The 20,190-nt window shown below is 36.6% G+C and overlaps 1 protein-coding gene across 5 annotated transcripts in view; it reads right to left on the bottom strand.

Moving 5' to 3' along the window:
• Positions 1–20,190, bottom strand: part of MEF2A (myocyte enhancer factor 2A) — a 161,391-nt gene that overhangs the window by 105,439 nt on the left and 35,762 nt on the right. The gene's annotated exons all lie outside the window — the stretch shown is intronic.

The raw sequence follows: 20,190 nt of genomic DNA, 5'->3' as shown, positions 1-20,190 counted from the left end.
TGCCATCCAGTTTGGGGAAAATGCTGTTTAAAAAAATCTTCTATCAGGCCTTTCCAGTATCTTCTCAGAATATTTAAATTATCGTCACTGTCAGTTCATCAGATAAGTCCATACCCATAGGATACAGACAATGAGCAAGTTTTCTATTATGTATTAGTTGGTTCAATGGAGAAATGGAAGCTTTTCAAGAGTTCTGGTATGTAATAGCAGTAAAGCACTTTACACATATTTATCTTCTTAAATTCTTACAACTTCTTTATTATTCTCATTTTAAATCTGAGAAAATGAAAGCCAAGGCCATAAGTTATCTTTTCTCCAAGGTCACAGCTGCTAAACAGCAGAGCCAGGTCTATGTGTAGCTCCAGAAGAGCACTCTAACAGCTGTACTCTGCTGCCTTATAAGAGGATCAGGAATCTAAAAGCCCTACATCAGTTTTCCCAGAGCTGCTAGTTTCAGGTGCCAAACACCAGACTTCACTGGTGGACCCCGAGCCCAGGGCTACCCCTGGTCAACAGTAGGGCCAACTGCTAGTCCAGCCTTACCAGAAAAACCCTTCATTTCACCATTGGCAAAAAGCATGATGGGGGAGAAGAGAGAAGCCAAAGACTACCAACCCCAACAGCATAAAGAGACCCTGCTACCAATCCCCACAGCCTAATTCCTTCCATCCTTCCTTCTCCCTCCCATCCTTAATGGCCATGCCAGGGGCACCACAGCTGCCTCCTCCTCCTACTTGCCCACACTTTGGGACACAGATCTTCCTTGGCCTACTACCCTATTTTGCACAACTTACAATTCACATATGCCTCAAAAGAAAATATTTAAAAAGTCTTCAGCATGTATATTAATGTTTACAACCATTTAGAAAAAATTTTAACTAATTTTAACTTTTTATTTTAAAATAATTCCAAACTTATTGAAAGTTGCAAAAATAGCATTCATTCTCTCTCCCTCATTGTTTATGAAGTGTTATATGTGTGTTATAATCTATATATAAATATTAAAAAATTATTGCTCTGAACCACATTAGGGTAAGTTGCATATATCATGTCCTTTCACCCTCAATACTTACAGCATTTCCTAAGAACATTTCTTATATAACCAAAGTACAGTTATCAAATTCAGCACATACACATCATTGATACAATACTTTAAAAAGTACAAGCCATATTCCGGTTTTGTCAACTGTTCCAATAATGTTCTGTAGAGCATGTCTCCTCTTCCTGACAGGATCTATGCAGGATCACATATCACACTTAGTTGTCAGTATTTTCAGTCTCCTTTAATCTAGAAGAGTTTCTGGGGCTTTGCCTAACATGACATGAAATTTTGAAGAATACAAGCCAGTTATTCTATAAAATATTTATCAATTTAGGTTTGTCTGATGTTTCCACACAACTCCCAGCCAAAACACTAATTGAGTGATCTTGTATTCTTCTTAGGGTATCACATACCCAGAGGCATCTGATGTCCACCTATCCCTTTACTGATGTTTATTTTTGATCATCTGATCAAAACGTCATCCAATTTCTCTGCTGTATATACCTATTTCCCTCTTGCAAGTAACAAGCAATCTGTTGGAAAATATATTCTATATATATATATACATATATACGTATATATTCTATATATATACACACACACACACCCTACTCCTCAAACTTTTCCCCTGGACTTAGAACGTTTTCATGATTCTTCATGACAATTGTAAAATGACAGTCTTCCAATTCCACTACTACTCTCTCCACATTTACTATGAGGAAAAGCCCTCTCCTCTGGTCTATCTGTATCTGTTTGTTCTCAGTATGGATATGTATATTTCTTTTACTCAATGAATTATAATCCATTAACCTCCTTACTGATTATGATGCTCAACTCATCCCCAATTTGGCCAGTGAGACACACACACACCCCGAACACTGGGTCCTATGTCTTTCTAATATGCACTCATCACTGCTTAGAGCACTTCCTTATTTTCAGCCCAATGAGATGTTCTAAGCTGATACTAGATCTGATACTTTCCTGAGCCATCCCCAGAATAAGCCATTTATCCAAGTGATTCTGGCTCCTATTACTGGGGCACAGTATTTAGAAGCCAAGATCTGGGTGGTGCTACTGTAATGCCACTGTTCTAAGCCATTTCTAGAAATATATAAATATAATATGAACATATGTTCATACTGATACCTCCAATTTCCACAAGGTTCTTCTCTGCCTTCTTTATTCCCTATTTGTTCTTTCCTTCCTCCATGGTAAGAACCTTGGCTTGCAACAACATCACTGCATTTATTCATTTGCTTAACCTAAAGCTTCTCAACTACATTTTAGAACAGATCATAATTCTTTGTTGTGAAGGGAAGGGTGGGAATCCTGTGTAATATTGCACATTTACGGAACTGTACTGTATTTATCAAAAAAAATCATGTATTAAGTGGACCCACACATTTCAAACCCGTTCATGAGTCAGATATACATCATTTACAGACACAGTGAAGGAGGGAGCACTTAAGTGTTTTGTTTTATTGGTTTGATTTCAGCTGTGTTAATATGTTTACTGGGAGAGAGTGCATAGATATGAAAGAAAAGGAAATGGAATTTTAATGAAACCATAGGAGTTAGAATAGCTGGGCTGGGGTACAAAGCATTTATAGGAAAATGAGAAAAGATGATACTGGAGAAGCAAGCAGGAGATAGACAAACTTTATTTTAAATACGATGGGAAGACATCAATAGTTTTATTTTGGTTTTGCTATTAATTGTGTGACTCCCAGAAATGTCACTTGACTTCTCTACGCCAAACAATAAACTAAGGACAATTAACATATATTTCACACATGGATTCATAAGAATAAATGCAGTGGTATCCATTAAATCGTTATTAGAGTGCCAAGCATATATAGTGTCCTAGAAATGCTAGCCAGTATGTCAGCTCTAACACTCCACAATTCTAATTAATATTTATAAAACACTTCTAAAAATGAAATCTGCAGTACCATCTGAAGAGTTATAATCTCTGCTGAATAAAGACTGATTGTATCTTTGTGAATACTATGCAGACAACATAAATCATCACTGAAATGATAGTCCTTTGGAAACTTGAAGGACATCCAAAGAGTTATTAAAGATATCATTATTAAGAAAAAAATGTTCTACTTCTCCAGCTTGACTCCAATGGACAAATAAGATACTATATTCTTCTGCACAAAATTTCTTTTGCACTTTTAGGGAAATCACAAAATGCTGCAAAGATTTTTTAAAATCCTACATCAATTTTTCCAAATCCTCTCAAATCAAGTAGCTATAATGTACCTCTCTTGCTGTCTTTCTCACAGTAATCATGGTAAATGTTCTGCAACTCAAAGGAAGGATCTGTCTGGCCTCTCCACATAGTAAGAATACACTAACAATTCCACAGTTGCCCAGAGACATCATTTCTTCGCCATTCCAAAAGTCTGTGTTGGTTAGTTAAAAAAAAAAAAAAATTAATTATAAATACATATTGCAGCTACAAAGTACAATAAAAAAAAAATCAACTGACAATCATCAATAATTAGAGCCAAGGAAAAAGCACTACTACTTTCTAGTGACATCTAACCAGGAATATAAAGGAAAATTTCCCATCTTTGACTCTGATTTAATAGAAAATCACCCATAATAGTTCTGATAAATAATATTCATTTAACATTAAACATTTTTTCCTAAACCTTCATTTTACTTTATAATATTTAATGTCAACAGTTAGAATTAGATATGGGTCCCAATCTCTTTCTGTTACATACAAGTGCAGGCAGAGACAACAGGAACCCACCCCAAATCACAAATCAGGAACAGAAGTGGGACCAATCAAGGCATCACAACATAATATCCTATATGACATTTACACAAGCAAGGACCTCACTTTCAACAATATTATTAGAGAGAAGGACAATCCACAAAAGGTCAGAACTTTGCATGTTTTCAAGATAATTGGATTTCCAGACATACAAGATCATAAGGAAAATAATTCTTCAAATTCAGTGAAATTTGGCCTGTTTATCTGATAAGGTATTTATACTGACTGCCAGTAGAAATATATTTTCAGAACAGCCAAGGTATAAGGAATAAAGCTTCAAGTATTACAACGTTTAGCTGTATGTGAAAAACAATAAACATATCAAAATACAGAGACAACAGGAGACATACATATTCCCATAAGAATATTCTAGTTCTGTATAGTATCCCAAGTTATGATCATTGTTTTTCTACAGATGTAGAATATAAAACAATCAGAGAACAAAAATCTTTACCCCGCATCATTTTACAAACAAGTTTGTGGCCATTATAAACAGAAGGATGACTCCTCTGAGTCCAGCCTTTCATTACTAAATGAAATCAAGACAACAATTTATTCTTTACAGGGTAGGAAGACTATTTTATGTAATTAATTAACAACAAACAAATGCATCCCAAGAAATTCTGGTATATTTCCATTATATTTCTATCACCAAAAGATGAGATTCTTTCAATCTCAACTAATTTGCGTATCACCAGAGAATTAAAATAAACTTTAAGGGGCGCCTGGGTGGCGCAGTCGGTTAAGCATCCGACTTCAGCCAGGTCACGATCTCGTGGTCCGTGAGTTCGAGCCCCGCGTCAGGCTCTGGGCTGATGGCTCAGAGCCTGGAGCCTGTTTCCGATTCTGTGTCTCCCTCTCTCTCTGCCCCTCCCCCATTCATGCTCTGTCTCTCTCTGTCCCAAAAATAAATAAACGTTGAAAAAAATAATAATAATAAAAAATAAAATACAATAAAGTTTAAACACAAACTGTATCTAAAACAGTATTCTTTACTTACGAAAATGGGCACTTAACATTAATTACCAATGAGAGCAAGACACCTAATCAATACAATGGTTATTGCAATTCTCAATTTTACGCAAGAAAGGATTTTAAAGTCCAGCTACTAAAAAAATTGTGCTTTATAAAACTTCAGCTAAGAATCTTAAAATGCCTCAAGATAACATAGCTCCTATCCTAACAAAAAGAAAGACTCCTATAACCTACACAAGCATAACTTTTCTTAAGCCTATTAAAACCCTGAGGTTGCAGGGCAACCACGTGAATGAAATTCCAAAGGATGACAAGCCTCTTTCAGCAGACAGTACAGCATGAACTGATTCACCTTTGGCAGAACATGGGACAAATAGGCTGCTACCACAAAAGCTGGTAAGAAACTAGTTCACATTTTAACATATTCTTAAAGGCTGAGTGGGCTAGTATGACAGTGTGGAATTCAGAAAACCCACACACAGGGGAGTATGTTCTTCCCAAGGACCTGTTCTATGTGCTCACAAAAGACATAAGGCCCCATGGTGACACACAAACACAAAATCTTCTCCACTTCCCAGACATCAGAGTTGTTTACTAGATACAGGACTGTCAACTACAGTCAAGTAAAATTCTCTTACCCTTAGTTTTCAATCTATAAAATGGGAATACTACATTTAAAATAGGGTTCTGTGAGAATTTGTCAAAATAAGCTCTTGGCATGTATCAAGAGCTTAAAACTTTATACTTATTATACTTATTATTACTCAGTACCTATTTGATCATAAAATTAAGGATGGCAACACAAGCTTGGCTGCCAGCTATGGAACATCTAAAAAGACAAAGGAACCAAAATTGGGGGGTTGAGAAGCACACAAAAGATCAATTTCAAATTCTGCTAACTGAATTCAATAGTTAGAGAAATTCAGCAGATATTCTAAACCTATCAAAAACTTACATTATGAGAGCTAGCTATTCAGGAGAAACCTGTTAGTTCTCTTTTATGAAAGTTAAAATCATTTCTTAATTTACCTGAAAGTTCATGATGTAAATATACTGGATTTTCATTAACAGCATTTACTCTTTTTACACACTTTCATTTCATACCACAGACATCACAATGAATGGACTGGATTTATTGACAGGATTCTTTATTGTCTGAGAGGCTTCTGACTATATAGAGAGAAGCACTCGTTACTCTATGCTTTTTTAATTTTTTTTAAAGTTTATTTTTGAAAGAGACACAAAGTATGGGTGGGGGAGGGGCAGAGAGAGAGAGAGAGAGAGACAGACAGACAGACAGACAGACAGACAGACTGACAGACAGAATATGAAGCAGGCTCCAGACTCTGAGCTGTCAGCACAGAGCCAAACATGGGGCTGGAACCTACAGATGGTGAGATCATGACATGAGCTGAAGTCGGATGATTACCCAACTGAGCCACCCAGGCAACCCTCTATGCTTTTCTTAATGTTCATCTTCCCTGATGTATATGTGTTAACTTAAAAATAAACATCATTAGATACTTAGCAGACAATTCATATTCCTTCACTTTTAAGAATGAAAATAAAAGATGAAACAGAAAATAAGCTAAGAACAATCCAGAGCAAAAAAGTCTATGACTAATTATTGTTTTTTTTCTACTCACAGGCATAAACATAGTCTAGGGCAACCACATATTGCCAAAGAACTATTGTTGGTAGGGAAGGACAACTAAATAAATAAATTTAGAATCAAACAGTAGAACACGAAAATAACTGACAAAAGACAGAAGAGGGACCCAAGTCAGCCAATCCGGAACCACCCTAACTTTGAATTTCTTGTTAGATAAGATGGTAAAATTCTTTTGGTTACCCTCTCTGATACTTCCAAAGAAAGCATCCTACCTGATACACACATGCAAATAGTTGAAGAGTTAATTATAATCTGTTCCCAAAACAAATTATAGATCATTTCTAAATGTTGCAGGCAGGTCATTTTCATATCAGATAATATTCTTTCCTTGATTTATCACTTCATTTTATAATTTTTATTCTGGACATTAAAAAAGACATATATGGGCTCCTGGATGGCTCAGTCGGTTGATCGTTCAACTCTTGGCTTTGGCTCAGGTCATGATCCCAGGGTTGTGGGATCAAGCCCCGAGTCAGGATCCACGCTGAATGTGGATCCTGCTTTGGGTTTTCTCCCTCCCTCTCCCCTCTCCCTCCCTCACACTCTCATGCTCTCTATCTTAAAAAAAAAGACACACAGATGTTTGTAAGACCAGTATCTTCTAAGTCTAAATACCAGATACAGAGAAGGTTAGAAATAGAAGACAAAAATGCTTTGTCTTCTAAATATAAACAAAATACATATACAGCCTTAAAAATGAAAGTTTCCTATGTAGTTCTAAAAAAGCTATTTCTGATATCCTATAGGTACCCAGTTATACCACAGTCTTCACAAGACATGATGATGTGTTAATTGAACACTCAATTAAAAACTACTAAAAAACAGCAGTGTTGGATGTAGAAGCTAGCTTTCAAAAATGAGTACTCAATTCTAGTAATATACACAGATCATAATCACAGGCAAAATAAAAGGCAAACTAACAAAAGACTGTAACAAAGATGAAGCAGGAGACAGTGGAACAGTAAGTTTAGTAATCTAGGTAGTACTCATTGCTTCCAAAAATTCAAAAGTACCATATAAGACTGTTTCAAAACTCTCTCACATCCAACCAAACCAAACTTTAATTATCTGTTTCAGAAAGATTCTACTGGCATAGTGAGACAATTTTTTTCTTCTTCACTGTAACAGAAAAAACCCTATGACCACAGCTCCCAATAGTGTATCCATCAGCCAAAAGAAACCTGAATGCAGCATTACTTTATGGGCATTCAGTACCCAAAAGACACTCCACATCAACTGACAGTACAAAAGTGAAGGTAGCTGATAGGTGATTTTTGGTTGTTGTTTTTGTTTGTTTGTTTGTAAGAATGTGCCTCTCTGGGGCCTGGGTGGCTCAGTCGGTTGAGCATCCGACTTCGGCTCAGGTCATGATCTCACGGTCCATAAGTTCCAGCCCCGCGTCGGGCTCTGTGCTGATGATGGCTCAGAGCCTGGAGCCTGTTTCAGATTCTGTGTCTCCCTCTCTCTCTGACCCTCCCCCGTTCATGCTCTGTCTCTGTCTCAAAAATAAATAAACGTTAAAAAAAAAAAATTTTAAAAAAAGAATGTGCCTCTCAGACTAATAAGTCTTTCTGCAAAGGGATATGGGGGGGGGGGGGGGCAGTATTTATTCCAAAGCCAGATCCTGAAGAAGGAGCTAGACTGTTAATACTGAGCTTAATTGTTTTTCTCTGATTTTTAGTAGGCAGTAACAAGTACTGGTAAGATAAAAGTCTTAAACTCATTCCCATTTATAAAATCTCCACTGACTACACTGCCTGCAAGATCAAAGGCATTAGAAGATCTGGTTCCAACTCATAACTCCAGTCACAGCACAGTACTCTACTTCCGGAAACAGAGACTGCCATGTCTAGCCTAGGCTTTGCAAGAGCAGCCTGGTCTCAGCAGGCATTCTTATTCCTTCCAATCCAATTTCCCCATTTTCACTAGAGTGATTTTAAAATGCAAATGTCACTTAACACTGTTCTGTAAGTCCAAACCCTTAACATGGCCTACAGAACTTTGTCTAATCTTGCCCTGCCTCTACCCCACCATCCTCATTCCTTGCCACTCTTCCTACTACCCAGTAAGCTTCTGGGCACAGGCCCTTCTGCTTACAAAGCTCCTAAATCCTTTCTGCTGCAGGGCCTTCACACATACAACCTACCAGCTTGCCATCTCTTACTAGGTCTCATCCCAAGAACTTCCCCTGACTACGAGTTCCACAGATCCATTATGTCTCAGTATTACCATTATTTCCTCTATGAAGTGTTTCTTAACATTCAAACTATATGAGGACTCCTTCTGCTACACTTTCAGAGCACATCCTATGTCTCTTTTATGGCATTTACCACAAATGTAATTAGTTACCTGTATAATTAGTTATCTTTTTTCCCCAACCAAGCTATAAGCTCAATGAGGAAGATCAAGTATGTTGTATTTGCCCCTATAACTCCAGCAGCTACCAAAGTGCCTAGCCCGAAACACATGCTCAATAAACAACTGCATCCTTAATGAATGAAAGCAATAAATCAGCATATAGAAAGATTTCGGGTCCCAGGCTATAAAAACTCTCTAAGAGCCAATCTTCTGAAGGTGGCTAGTTGTTCTTGATTGAACTGCAAAAGGAAAGGTACCACATACCTACAATTACCAACAGCTATGGCAGACATTCATGTATGCTACAGCCATTCAGTAGTCACAATAATCTGTGAGGTAGTTACCATTTGCTCCATTTTCTAGATGAAGCAACTGGGGACCAAAATGGTGAATACCCTTCTGAAGTCACACAAGGAGACAGAGTTGAAATTCTGGCTCTAATGTCATATATAACAATATGGCATCACCACTGGAACTATTTAAGTAGTGGCTGAAGAAAGGCTATCAGTCAAAACTGTCCTAGGGATACTTTTGGATGGGCATGATCCATCATTAAATAAGCTGAACTACAAAATCTTCAAGGAGTCATGCAACTCCAATTTCGCAAGTCCATGCTACTTTTCAGTAGCAGAATATGAGGGGAATTTCTGCCTAACTGTGCAAGGCTGCACAAGAGAAACCAGAGATATGAAAGAACCACACAGTCATTGTGTCCTCCCCCAGTTCCAACAACAGAGAGCAACTTACCTACCGGTACAACGGGTTGTCAAAATACAAAGGCCATGGGCAGTTCTTAACCACCTTAGAAGAGTTCTGACTTCCTCCTGCCAGGTCTCCATCTCCCAAGCCCTCTTATACTGTACAGTAATGATGATTCCTTTCCTCTCTACCAAAGATAAGAGTTTCAACATTTGCAAAGGAACTGCAGCTTCTATCTACTTCGCACTACACCTCCTGCCTCAAGGTAACCTAAATAACTAAAGAAGATTCCTCCCAATCTCAATGCTTGGAAAATTAAAAGAATCACAATTTCTGGATTACCAACACACAGGGCTAGCCAAAGAGGGGAAAGGACTGGTAGGTGGGTGTAGTTAGAATGAGTTTCTCTCGGTTGCTACTGCTATATACTATTTATACACAAAATAATAACTATAAATTTTAATAAATGGATCAATAAAACTCATTGATTTAATGTAGCAGTTCTCAAATTAAATGAATACTAGATTCAAATGGAAAACTAAAACGTGTATTTTGCATGCATCAACTTAACCTAGCCCCACAAAAACCATCAAATCAGAACTGAGACTAACGCCCAAGCAAGAGTAATTTTTAAAAACTCCACAGATTATGATACACATCTTTAGTTCAGACAGGCTGTTTTATTATATTACAACACAAAACTCCTTATTCATTCACTGACTGGCTATATGTGAGAGTGAAATGACAAAAGTCACATGAGCACAGTCCTAACAGTGTCTACATATTGCATTTAACACATACATTTACACTCATTTTCATTAAGAAATACCTTCTCTCTCATTTCTTCAAATTACATGACTTTCTTAATCTTTTTCTTTTTCTCACATTTGATAAAGAAGGATACTAGAAAAATTTTATATTCTTCATACTTCTTCTATGAGGGTTAAGAAAATACTTTAAACACACCAAAAAGCAGTGAGAACACGTATACTGGTTTAACAGGGACAGCCACTTAAACAAATGTATTGTGCAGGAGTAATTACTTTTATTTATAAAAAAATTTTTTTTCTAATGTTTATTTATTGGGAGACAGAGCACAAGCAGGGGAGGGGCAGAGAGGGAGACCCAGAATTGGAAGCAGGCTCCAGGCTCTGAGCTGTCAGCAGAGCCCAATGTGGAGCTAGAACCGAAGAACCATGAGATCATGACCTGAGCTGAAGTCACACGCTAAATCCACTGAGCCACCCAGGCGACCCTATGCAGGAGTAATTATTAAGTGAGACCCCTTACTCTCAAACACCTCCTGGCTTGATAATTAGATCACAAGTATAGGCCACTCTTATCATTTCATTTCCTTTTTTTTTTTTTTTTTTTTTTCCTGTAAAGCAGGATCCACACCCAGCACTGAGCCCAACGCAGGGCTTGAACTTGCAGCACTGAGATCAAGATCTTAGCTGAGACCAAACGTTGGACACTTAACCGACAGAGCCACCCAACTGCCCCTCACTCTTTTCATTTTTTATGTGATTTTTTAAACTTGAGGTATAATTCACATGTCACAAAACTCATCTTTTTTAAAGTATACAATCTGGGGCTTATTTGTCTTTTTAAAAATTGTTTTCTATTTTTTTTTTTTTTTTAATTTTACAGAGAGAGAGAGAGAGAGTGCACACAGTGGAGAAGAAGAGCAGAGGGAGAAAGAAAGAATCCCAAGCCGACTCCATGCTCAGCATGGAGCCCCATGCAAGGCTTGATCCCACGACTCCGGAATCATGACCTGAGATGAAATCAAGAGCCAAATGCTCAACTGAGCCATCCAGGCACCCCTTTCTCTGTTTTACTATATTCACAAAGCTGTAAAACCATTCCCACTACCTAATTCTAGAATATTTTCATCATCCCCCAAAGAAACTCAATGTCCACTAGCAATCATTCCCCATTCCTCTCCTTCCACGACTCCTGAGTTACTTTCCATCTCTATGAATTTGCCTATTCAAGATATTTCATGTCAATGGAATCATACAATGTGCAGCTTTTTGTGGCTCTTTTCACTTAGCATAATGTTTTCAAAGTTCATCTGTGTTAAGTATTATCAGTACTTCGCTTCCTTTCTGGCTGAATAATATTGTATTTTATGGAAATACCACATTTCCTTTGTCCATTCAATAGTTGATGGAAATTTGGGTTGTTTCCACTCTATTCTGAATAATGCTGCTATGAACATTTGTGTATGTGTACATATTTTCAATTCTCTTGGATATATAGTTAAGAGCAGAACTGCTGGGTCACATAGTAACTCTAGGTAATTGAGTTTGTTTGGGAATACTGCAATAGTAATAGTTTATATTAAGTCTTCCAAACCATAAATCCAATATGTCCTGTCTTTGCATTTATTTAATTTCTTCTTTAATTTCTTTCAATGATGCTTTCTAACTTTTAGCGTACATGTGTTGCACTTCTTTTGTTAAAATTATTCGTAGGTATTTTATTCTTTTGATGCTAATACAAATAGAACTGTTTAATTTCACTGCTAGCATTCTACATCATTCTTGATTTCAAAAACTTTCAATGATATAAAAAAGGTAATTAGAGAAGTTAATTGCATTTAAGTATAAATACCATGGCTCTTCTAATTATGATCTACTAAAACAGAAAAAGAAATTGATCTAAACCCTACAAGAAATCCACTTTGCTAAAAGAGCTTTTTGAAAAAATCAAGCAAGGCCAAATAACTTTAATCCCAATGTCACTAGTGCCAGTGCAGCTACATTACATGGATGTGTGCGCGCGCGTGCGCACACACACACTGCCTTATATATATTCCCTTATAAAATATACAAACATACAAACAAAAAAACCCACTCATACTGTACATTCTCTTTGTCAGACAAACTTGGGGAAAACTATCCTACTGTTAATTTTTTTTTTTAGTTTTTTTTTTTTTAATTTATTTTCTTTTAAGAGAAAGAGAGAGAGAGCACAAGTGAGGGAGGGGCAGAGACAGGGAGAGAGAGAATTCCAAGCAGGCACTGCTTGATCTGCAGGCATCAGCACAGAGTCCAATGTGGGGCTCAAACCCACGAACCGTGAGATCATGACCAGAGCCAAAATCAGGAGTCCAACAGTTAACCGACTGAGCCAGCTGGGCACTCCCTTACTGCTAATTTTTAATGCAATCAGAGGTTTCTGACCTTATAGAATTATCTTTCAGTTACTTTTAATATAAGAACATTCTTCTTTGTTCCTTCTAAAATAGGGTGTTTTCATTACTGCATACAAACAATTAAATCCAGGCATAAACTCAAATTCTAAATTAATTTAAGACTATCATTAAACTACTGTTTTATGGAAAATGACTAAACCATTCCATTTCAGCCAGAACTGTACATGCTGTATCTAATTACACATTTTAAAAGTACAATGATATGTTGTATGAACACAATAATGTCTATTAGTCACTATTTAAAGAAATGATTCAACAAGGAAAACCAACTTTAGTTCAAATATAGAACTTATATATTTATGGTCATTATTTGAAAATGCAGCTGTATTGTTGTATGTAACTTTCATAAAACAGAACATGTCCTACAAACATTCATACCTAATCCTATAAAGTTCTAACTCACATTAGGTTGTCATAAATTTTGGGTAAAATTCAAAAACATAACATCTCATTAAAGAACTAAGATCAACAAAAGTACAAATAGCACTGAGAAAGTTATCCCTTACCAACTACAAAAGGGACTACTTCAAGGATTCTGTGGGTATTATGACATATTCTGGCCTGCAAACAATTCTGATGCTATAAATATATCAAAGGAAACACAAGGGGGGGTGCCTGGGTGGCTCAGTCGGTTGAGGGTCTGACTTCAGCTCAGATCATGATCTCACAGTGAGTCCGAGCCTCACATCGCACTCTGTGCTGACAGCTCAGAGCCTTCAAATTCTGTGTCTCCCTCTCTCTGCCCCTCCCTGCTCGTGCTCTCTCTCTCAAAAGTAAACAAACATCAAAAAATAAAAATGCAAGGAATCATCACGACTCAAAGCCACTATGAACAATGTGGAGGTTGTACCCTGCACATATGAGTGCACAGCCAAGAGAAAGCAAATGGGAACTGAAATCCAGTTTGTTAGCCACTCTAAGCACTGAGCGCTCGCAGAGGGCAGCATCCACCAAAAGTTGGGAGAAGAGCCTTTTTCGAGCTTTGCAAAAACTATCTGTGGCTTAGCAATGACACCTGCAAACAACTAACTACTTGTTGGAAAAGTTAAGACCACTGAGATACAGAATATTGGTGCCCCTGCCTGAAATCGTAACACCAAAATATCACTTCTTACTAAGCATTTACTTAGAATGTTTTAGGTAAAATCATCAATAAGACAAAACATAAAGAGCTTGATAGGGAGAAGTCACCTAAAAATCTAGAGTGGTTTAAATATGGTATCTATCTAAATTTGGATTTCTCTGATTATTAGGCTATATATTTTTGCATGCTTTGACCCTATGCTTTTGATGAGAGACATTTTATTTTATTTTAAATGTTTATTTATTTTGAGAAAGAGAGAGAGCACAAGTAGGGAGGGGCAGAAAGGAAGGGGGGGAGAGAGAGAGAGAGAGAGAGAGAGAGAGAGAGAGAGAGAGAATCCCAAGCAGGCTCCGCACCACCAGTGCAGAGCCCGACATGGGGTGGAACTCAGGAACCCTGAGAACATAACCTGAGCCAAAACCAAGAGTCAGATGTTTAACTATCTGAGCCACCCAGGCGCCCCTGGATGAGAGACATTTTTTTTCAGGAAAATGCTAAAAAATTAGAGGAGAAGCATAGAGTAAAATGTTAAGAGCCTATTCCTATTAGGCTCTATTCCTATTAGAGAAATACAGGCCTTGTTTTACACAACATGCAATGAAGTGCTAAAAACTATGTATTGGTCACAAATACTGGTCAGGTAAGCATCTTAAATTTGATATGGAAATTAAGTAAATTTGATGGAAACTGGAAGTAATTTTTTTTTAATGTTATTATCACTCCATTTAATTGTACAGGGAATTAAAGGTTTTCTAAATTGTGAAATTGTGCTTCCTTAAAGCAAGAAATACTATTGTCTTCAAAATGATACAAGTTATTAATCATGATAAATACTCCAAATACTAAAAAGACATTATAACTTCAAAATTTTTATCAGAATGACCAGTCCATAAAATGCTTTATTTCTAGATACACCAATGAATTGTCGTGTTTGTCACGGACTCACCTCCTCTCACCACTTTGATCAGTTCTACAAAGTGGAGCAAGAATATAGCTCAAACTCTTACAGAAAATTATGAGAATAAAACCAGAGGGCAGGCATCCTTGGCTCCTTACAGATAGGCACAATATTAAAATCAGTATTAGAAAAGAGACTTGTAAACTGCCCTTATTAAGATTAAAGCCCATCCACACATTCCCTGATTGCTTACACCTACATAACAGCAATGTCCTGTCTTCACATGGGACACACAAGAAAGAGAAATAAAGAACGCAGTAAGGCAAGGTGTGGAAATGAAAATGAGATTCTAGTCTTTCAACCACCACCAACTCACTCTCTATATTAACACTTCCTTCATGTGCAGACATTCCAAATACTTCCCAGGCTGTCATAATGATTTCTGGGGAAAATGCTTTATCAATAATTATATCCTGTATAAAGATGAATTATCATTATTAGAAACCATATCAATTCTCAATGTTATGATTCAAATATTATATATTAAAAACTTAACCTCTGATCACCTGAATCAAACCTGTACATAAATGCTGCTGTATCTTTATTTATAAAGATAAATATGATTTGGGGTACACCATTATATTCAAAATCAGAAAACTTTTTAATGAATGTGGAAGGAGTATAGAAATGTGAACAGGCATGCAATGGAATCAGGAATTGGCATTTCTGGTGTTAACATATAATTGTACATAAACATAAAATGTATACATTTTACCTGCTTTATTTTTGTGTGTTTTCATTTTACTTTACATAAATGAAATCACAAATTATGAATGGTTTCTAGCTTCTTTTGAGAAACATACTTGCGAAATTCACTCTGCAGCATGTAACTGTACTTCATCCACTTTTATTGCCATAAAGTATTGCACTGTATGAGCATATCACAATTTTAGTCAGTCCTATTGAAGAACAATGTATTGAGTTTGACTCTATTACAAACAATGCTGCTACCAATGTTATTAACACATCTCTTAGTGTACATGTTCACACATTACTCACAGGAATATACCCACTAAAGTAAATTACTGGGTCACAGGGTATGCAAATATCAAAGTGTTTCCTAAAGAAGTTGTAATAACATATATTTGCACCAGCAGTGTTTAATGAGTTCCCATAACTTAACATCCTCTCCAAAACACATAATGTTAACCTCTTTTTAAATTTTAGCCACTCTAGTGGTTTATGATGGAGTCTCTTCAGTTTTAATTTATATTTCTCAGATTACTAATGATGTTAAGCACATTTTCACTTATTTCTTGCATATTTACACCTTTTATGAAGTGTATTTTCATGTCCCTTCCCATTTTTCCATTGAATTGTTTGTCAGACTGATTTGTAGAAGTGCTCTAAATATTCTGATACGTGCTTTTCATCTATTATATGTACTGCAAATATGTTCTTCCACTCTGGCTTGCCTCTCTATTCTCCTTTGACTTTGCAAGAATACAATTTCTTAATTTTAAGGTAATGAAATGTACCAACTGTTTTATTTATATTAGTGGATTTTATTTCTTCTTATACTTTTTATGAACATGTTCTCCTTGTATTAGCTTTTAAAGTTTTATAGTTTTGCCTCTCACATTGAGATGTACAAATCAATCTTAAATTGATTTTTGCATGGGGTATGGAGATGAGTCATTTTTTCCTATGGATCACCAATTGTTCTAGTAACATTTGTTAAATAATTCCTTCCCTATTATGCTAGAGTACCAATTTTGTCATAAAGCAAGCATCCATGTACATACACACTGGCCCTCTTCCAGACTCTTTACTTCTTTTGTTTATGCTTGTGGCATTATTTCATGCAAGTATTTATTACAGATTTATAAGTTTTGAGCAAAGAAAATTCTCCTGCTTTGATCTGTTCTTCCAAGACTGCTTAAGCTATTCTTGGGCCAAAATTTTCCTTCAAAATACAAAATAAAAACAAACGAATGAAGATTTTACAATATTCGTTAGGATTACTTCGAGAATAATCCTCAAATGGACATGGATTATAACCTTCAGAAAGACAGAACCTTAGTGGACAACTAAATTAACCCTACATTAAACAATGTTCTGGGGGCACCTGGGTGGCTCAGTCAGTTAAGCATCTGACTCTTCATTTCAGCTCAGGTCATGATCCCAGGGTTGTGAGACTGAGCTCCACATCAGACTCCATGATGAGCATGGAGCCTTCTTAAGATTCTCTCTCTCCCACCGCTCCTCTGTCCCACTTGCATGCTCTCTCTCTCTCAACAAAAAAAAAAAAAAAAAGAAGAAGAAGAAAAGATAAAAGAAAAAAAAAAACATTCTGGACCAATGTTGACAGAACTTTAAAAAAAAACCCAAACTCAAAAGGATTCAGCTGATACCAAGGAACTTGCATGAATACAAAAATAAAAATTCAACGCTATGTAAAATAATATAAAAAATTTCTTCATCCTAGGATCTCAAAGTACAATGTCCACCATCCAAAAAAAAAAGTATAAGGAATAAAAAAATAAAGCAGGAAGGGGCACGTGGGTGGCTCTGTCGGTTAAGCACCCAAATTCGGCTCAAATCATGATCTTGTGGGTCATGGATTCAAGCCCCACTTGGGGCTCTCTGCAGTCGGTATGGAGCCTGCTTTAGATCCTCTGTCTCCCTCTCTCACTGCCCCTCCCCCATTTGCATGCGCAGGCACGTGCTCGCTCGCGCTCTCTCTCTCTCTCTCTCTCTCAAATAAATATTTAAAAAAGAGCAAGAGGGGTGCCTGGGTGGCTCAGTTGGTTAAGCATCCGACTTCAGCTCAGGTCGTGATTCAGTCTGTGAGTTCGAGCCCTACATCAGGCTCTGTGCTAGCAGCTCAGAGCCTGGAGCATGCTTTGGATTCTGTGTCTCCCTCTCTCTCTGCCCCCTCCTCCACTCATACTCTATCTCTGCCTCTCAAAAACGAATAAACATAAAAAAATAAAAAGCAGGAAATGTGTCCCATAATAAAAAACCTCAATCAATATAAAGAAATTCAGATAAAATAAAGTTAATGGAATTAACAGATGAGGGCATTAAAACAATGATTAAAAATATAAGCTCTGAATGTTAGAAAAGGTAAAGGAAAATAGGAACATGATGAGAAGAAAAACTGAAGAAATAAAACTTCCAGAGATGAAAAATAATTATCAGAAATAAAAAAAACACACTGGATGATATTAAAAACAGATAATATGCTGCAGAAGAAAAGATCAGTGAACCTGGAAACATGACAATATTAAACATACCAAAAAAAAAAAAAAAAGCGGGAGGGGGTGCAGGGGGAGAAGGGGCGAGAGAAAGTGTAAGTGCCATGCCAAAACAGTTCAAATGTATAAATTTCCCTCCTCAACCTTGAAAAAAACACCTGGGGTAATAAGTGAGATATTTGAAGAAATAGTGCCAGTATTTCCCCAAATCTGGTTAAAAACAAACAAACAAAATTTAACAAGGATTTTTCTCAAAGAAAACTATATACTAAGACACATCATGATCAAATGACTAAATGAAAAAGTCTTAAGACCAAAGAAAATAGAAAAATTACATGGTGGGGGAAGGGGGTGGGGGGGAGGAGTCATGCAAACTAAGAAAAACAGCAGACCTGTCAGAAACTATGCAAGCCACTTCAGAAACAATTTCACAACATATTAATAGGGATAAAAAGGGACATTTCAAGATACAGAACCCAATTCATCAAGAATATTTAAGAAAACTAAATAATGCATGCAGTTAATATTAGAACTTTGAAATACATGAACCAAGAAGTGAAAGGAAAAACAGACAAATCCACAATTAAAGCTGAAGATTCCACACTTCTCTCTCAGCAATTACTGAAACAAACAGAAAATCAGAGAACTAAACTTTGAATAATACTATCAACTAATTTGACCTAATTAACACTTTTACAAAGTTCTACTCAACAACAGATCACATGGCATAAGTGCCCACAAAACCAAAACATTCACTAACACAGACAACATTCTGCACTTCATAATAAATACACAAAATATGATCTAAGAACATATTAGAGAAATAGATCTACAAAATTAACCAAATATTTGGCAATTATATAGGTCATAAAAAAATCACAAAGGAAATTTAAAAATTCTCTGAACTCTTACAAACACAAAACAAACTTTGTAAAATGCAGAAAAGGAAAATTAAATAACAATTGCTCCTTTAGAAAAAGAAGGAAAATCTCTAATGCCAGAACAAAAGAAGGTATATCACTATAAATCCCTCAAACATAAGAGTAAGGGAATATAACCTGCAACTTTATGCCAATAAATAGAACAATTTACCTGAAATGGACAAATTTATAAGAAAGACACAAACTGAAGCTTATTCAAGAAAAATTAATATAAATCTAAATAGCCCAATATCAGAGAAATCGAGTTCATCATTTAAAACCTTCCCACAAAGAAACTCCAAACCCAGAGGTCTTCACTAATGAATTATACCAAACACTTCAAGAAGCAGTAACACCAAATGTAAACAAACTTTTCCAGAAGAGGAAAACTTTCCAACTCCAGCCGCTGTCTAGATACAAAAAGCAGATAAAACATTATTTTAAAAACTACAAACTGGGGTGCCTGGGTGGCTCAGTCGGTTGAGCGTCTGACTCTTGATTTTGGCTCAGGTCATGATCTCACAGTTCATGAGTTCAAGCCTTGTATAGGGCTCTGTGCTAGCAGTGTGGAGACTGCTTGGGATTGTCTCTCTCCCTCTCTCTCTGCCCCTCCCCTGCTCATGCTGTGTCTATCTCTCTCAAAATAAATTAATTAAAAAAAAAAAACCTACAAACCAATACCTACTATGAACATGGATGATAAAAAAAAGTTAATTAAGTTTTAGCAATGAATCCAGCAATATATAAAGTATAACGAATCATGACCAAGTGGGGATTATCTCAAAAATGCATGATTCCTTGGTTTGCTATTCAAAAAAATCAATGTAACTAACTATATTAACAGATAAGAAAGGGGGCCTATGATTTAAGGTGGCAGGGGTGCCTGGGTGGCTCAGTGACTTGGTTTTGGCTCAGGTCATGATCTCAGCATCATGTGATAGAGCCCCAAGTCGTGCTCCACAGTGAACACGAAGCCTGCTTGGGATTCCTCTCTTCCTCTGCCCCTCTCTCCTGCTCCCACTATCTCTCTCCCTCTCTAAAAAATAAAAATTAAAAAAAAAAATGTTTAAGGTGACAAATTCAAAGTAACAAACAGAAGCCTTCATTAAAAAAAAAAATCTCCTACCTCTGCTTAGTTTTTTTCTTTCATCCTTCCTAAGGAATTTCAAGAAATATGGCTAGATTTGCTCGCTTCATCTTTCATCTGAATATCTTTCTCAGCTAATGTCTAACTCATGTCCTCAAACCCTCCCTTTCTCCTAGTTATT

Source organism: Prionailurus viverrinus, chromosome B3 (genome assembly GCF_022837055.1).
Source record: "Prionailurus viverrinus isolate Anna chromosome B3, UM_Priviv_1.0, whole genome shotgun sequence".
Taxonomy (NCBI): Eukaryota; Metazoa; Chordata; class Mammalia; order Carnivora; family Felidae; genus Prionailurus; species Prionailurus viverrinus.
Note: the sequence above shows the minus strand (reverse complement) of the source record. Positions and strands in the feature narration are given on the sequence as shown.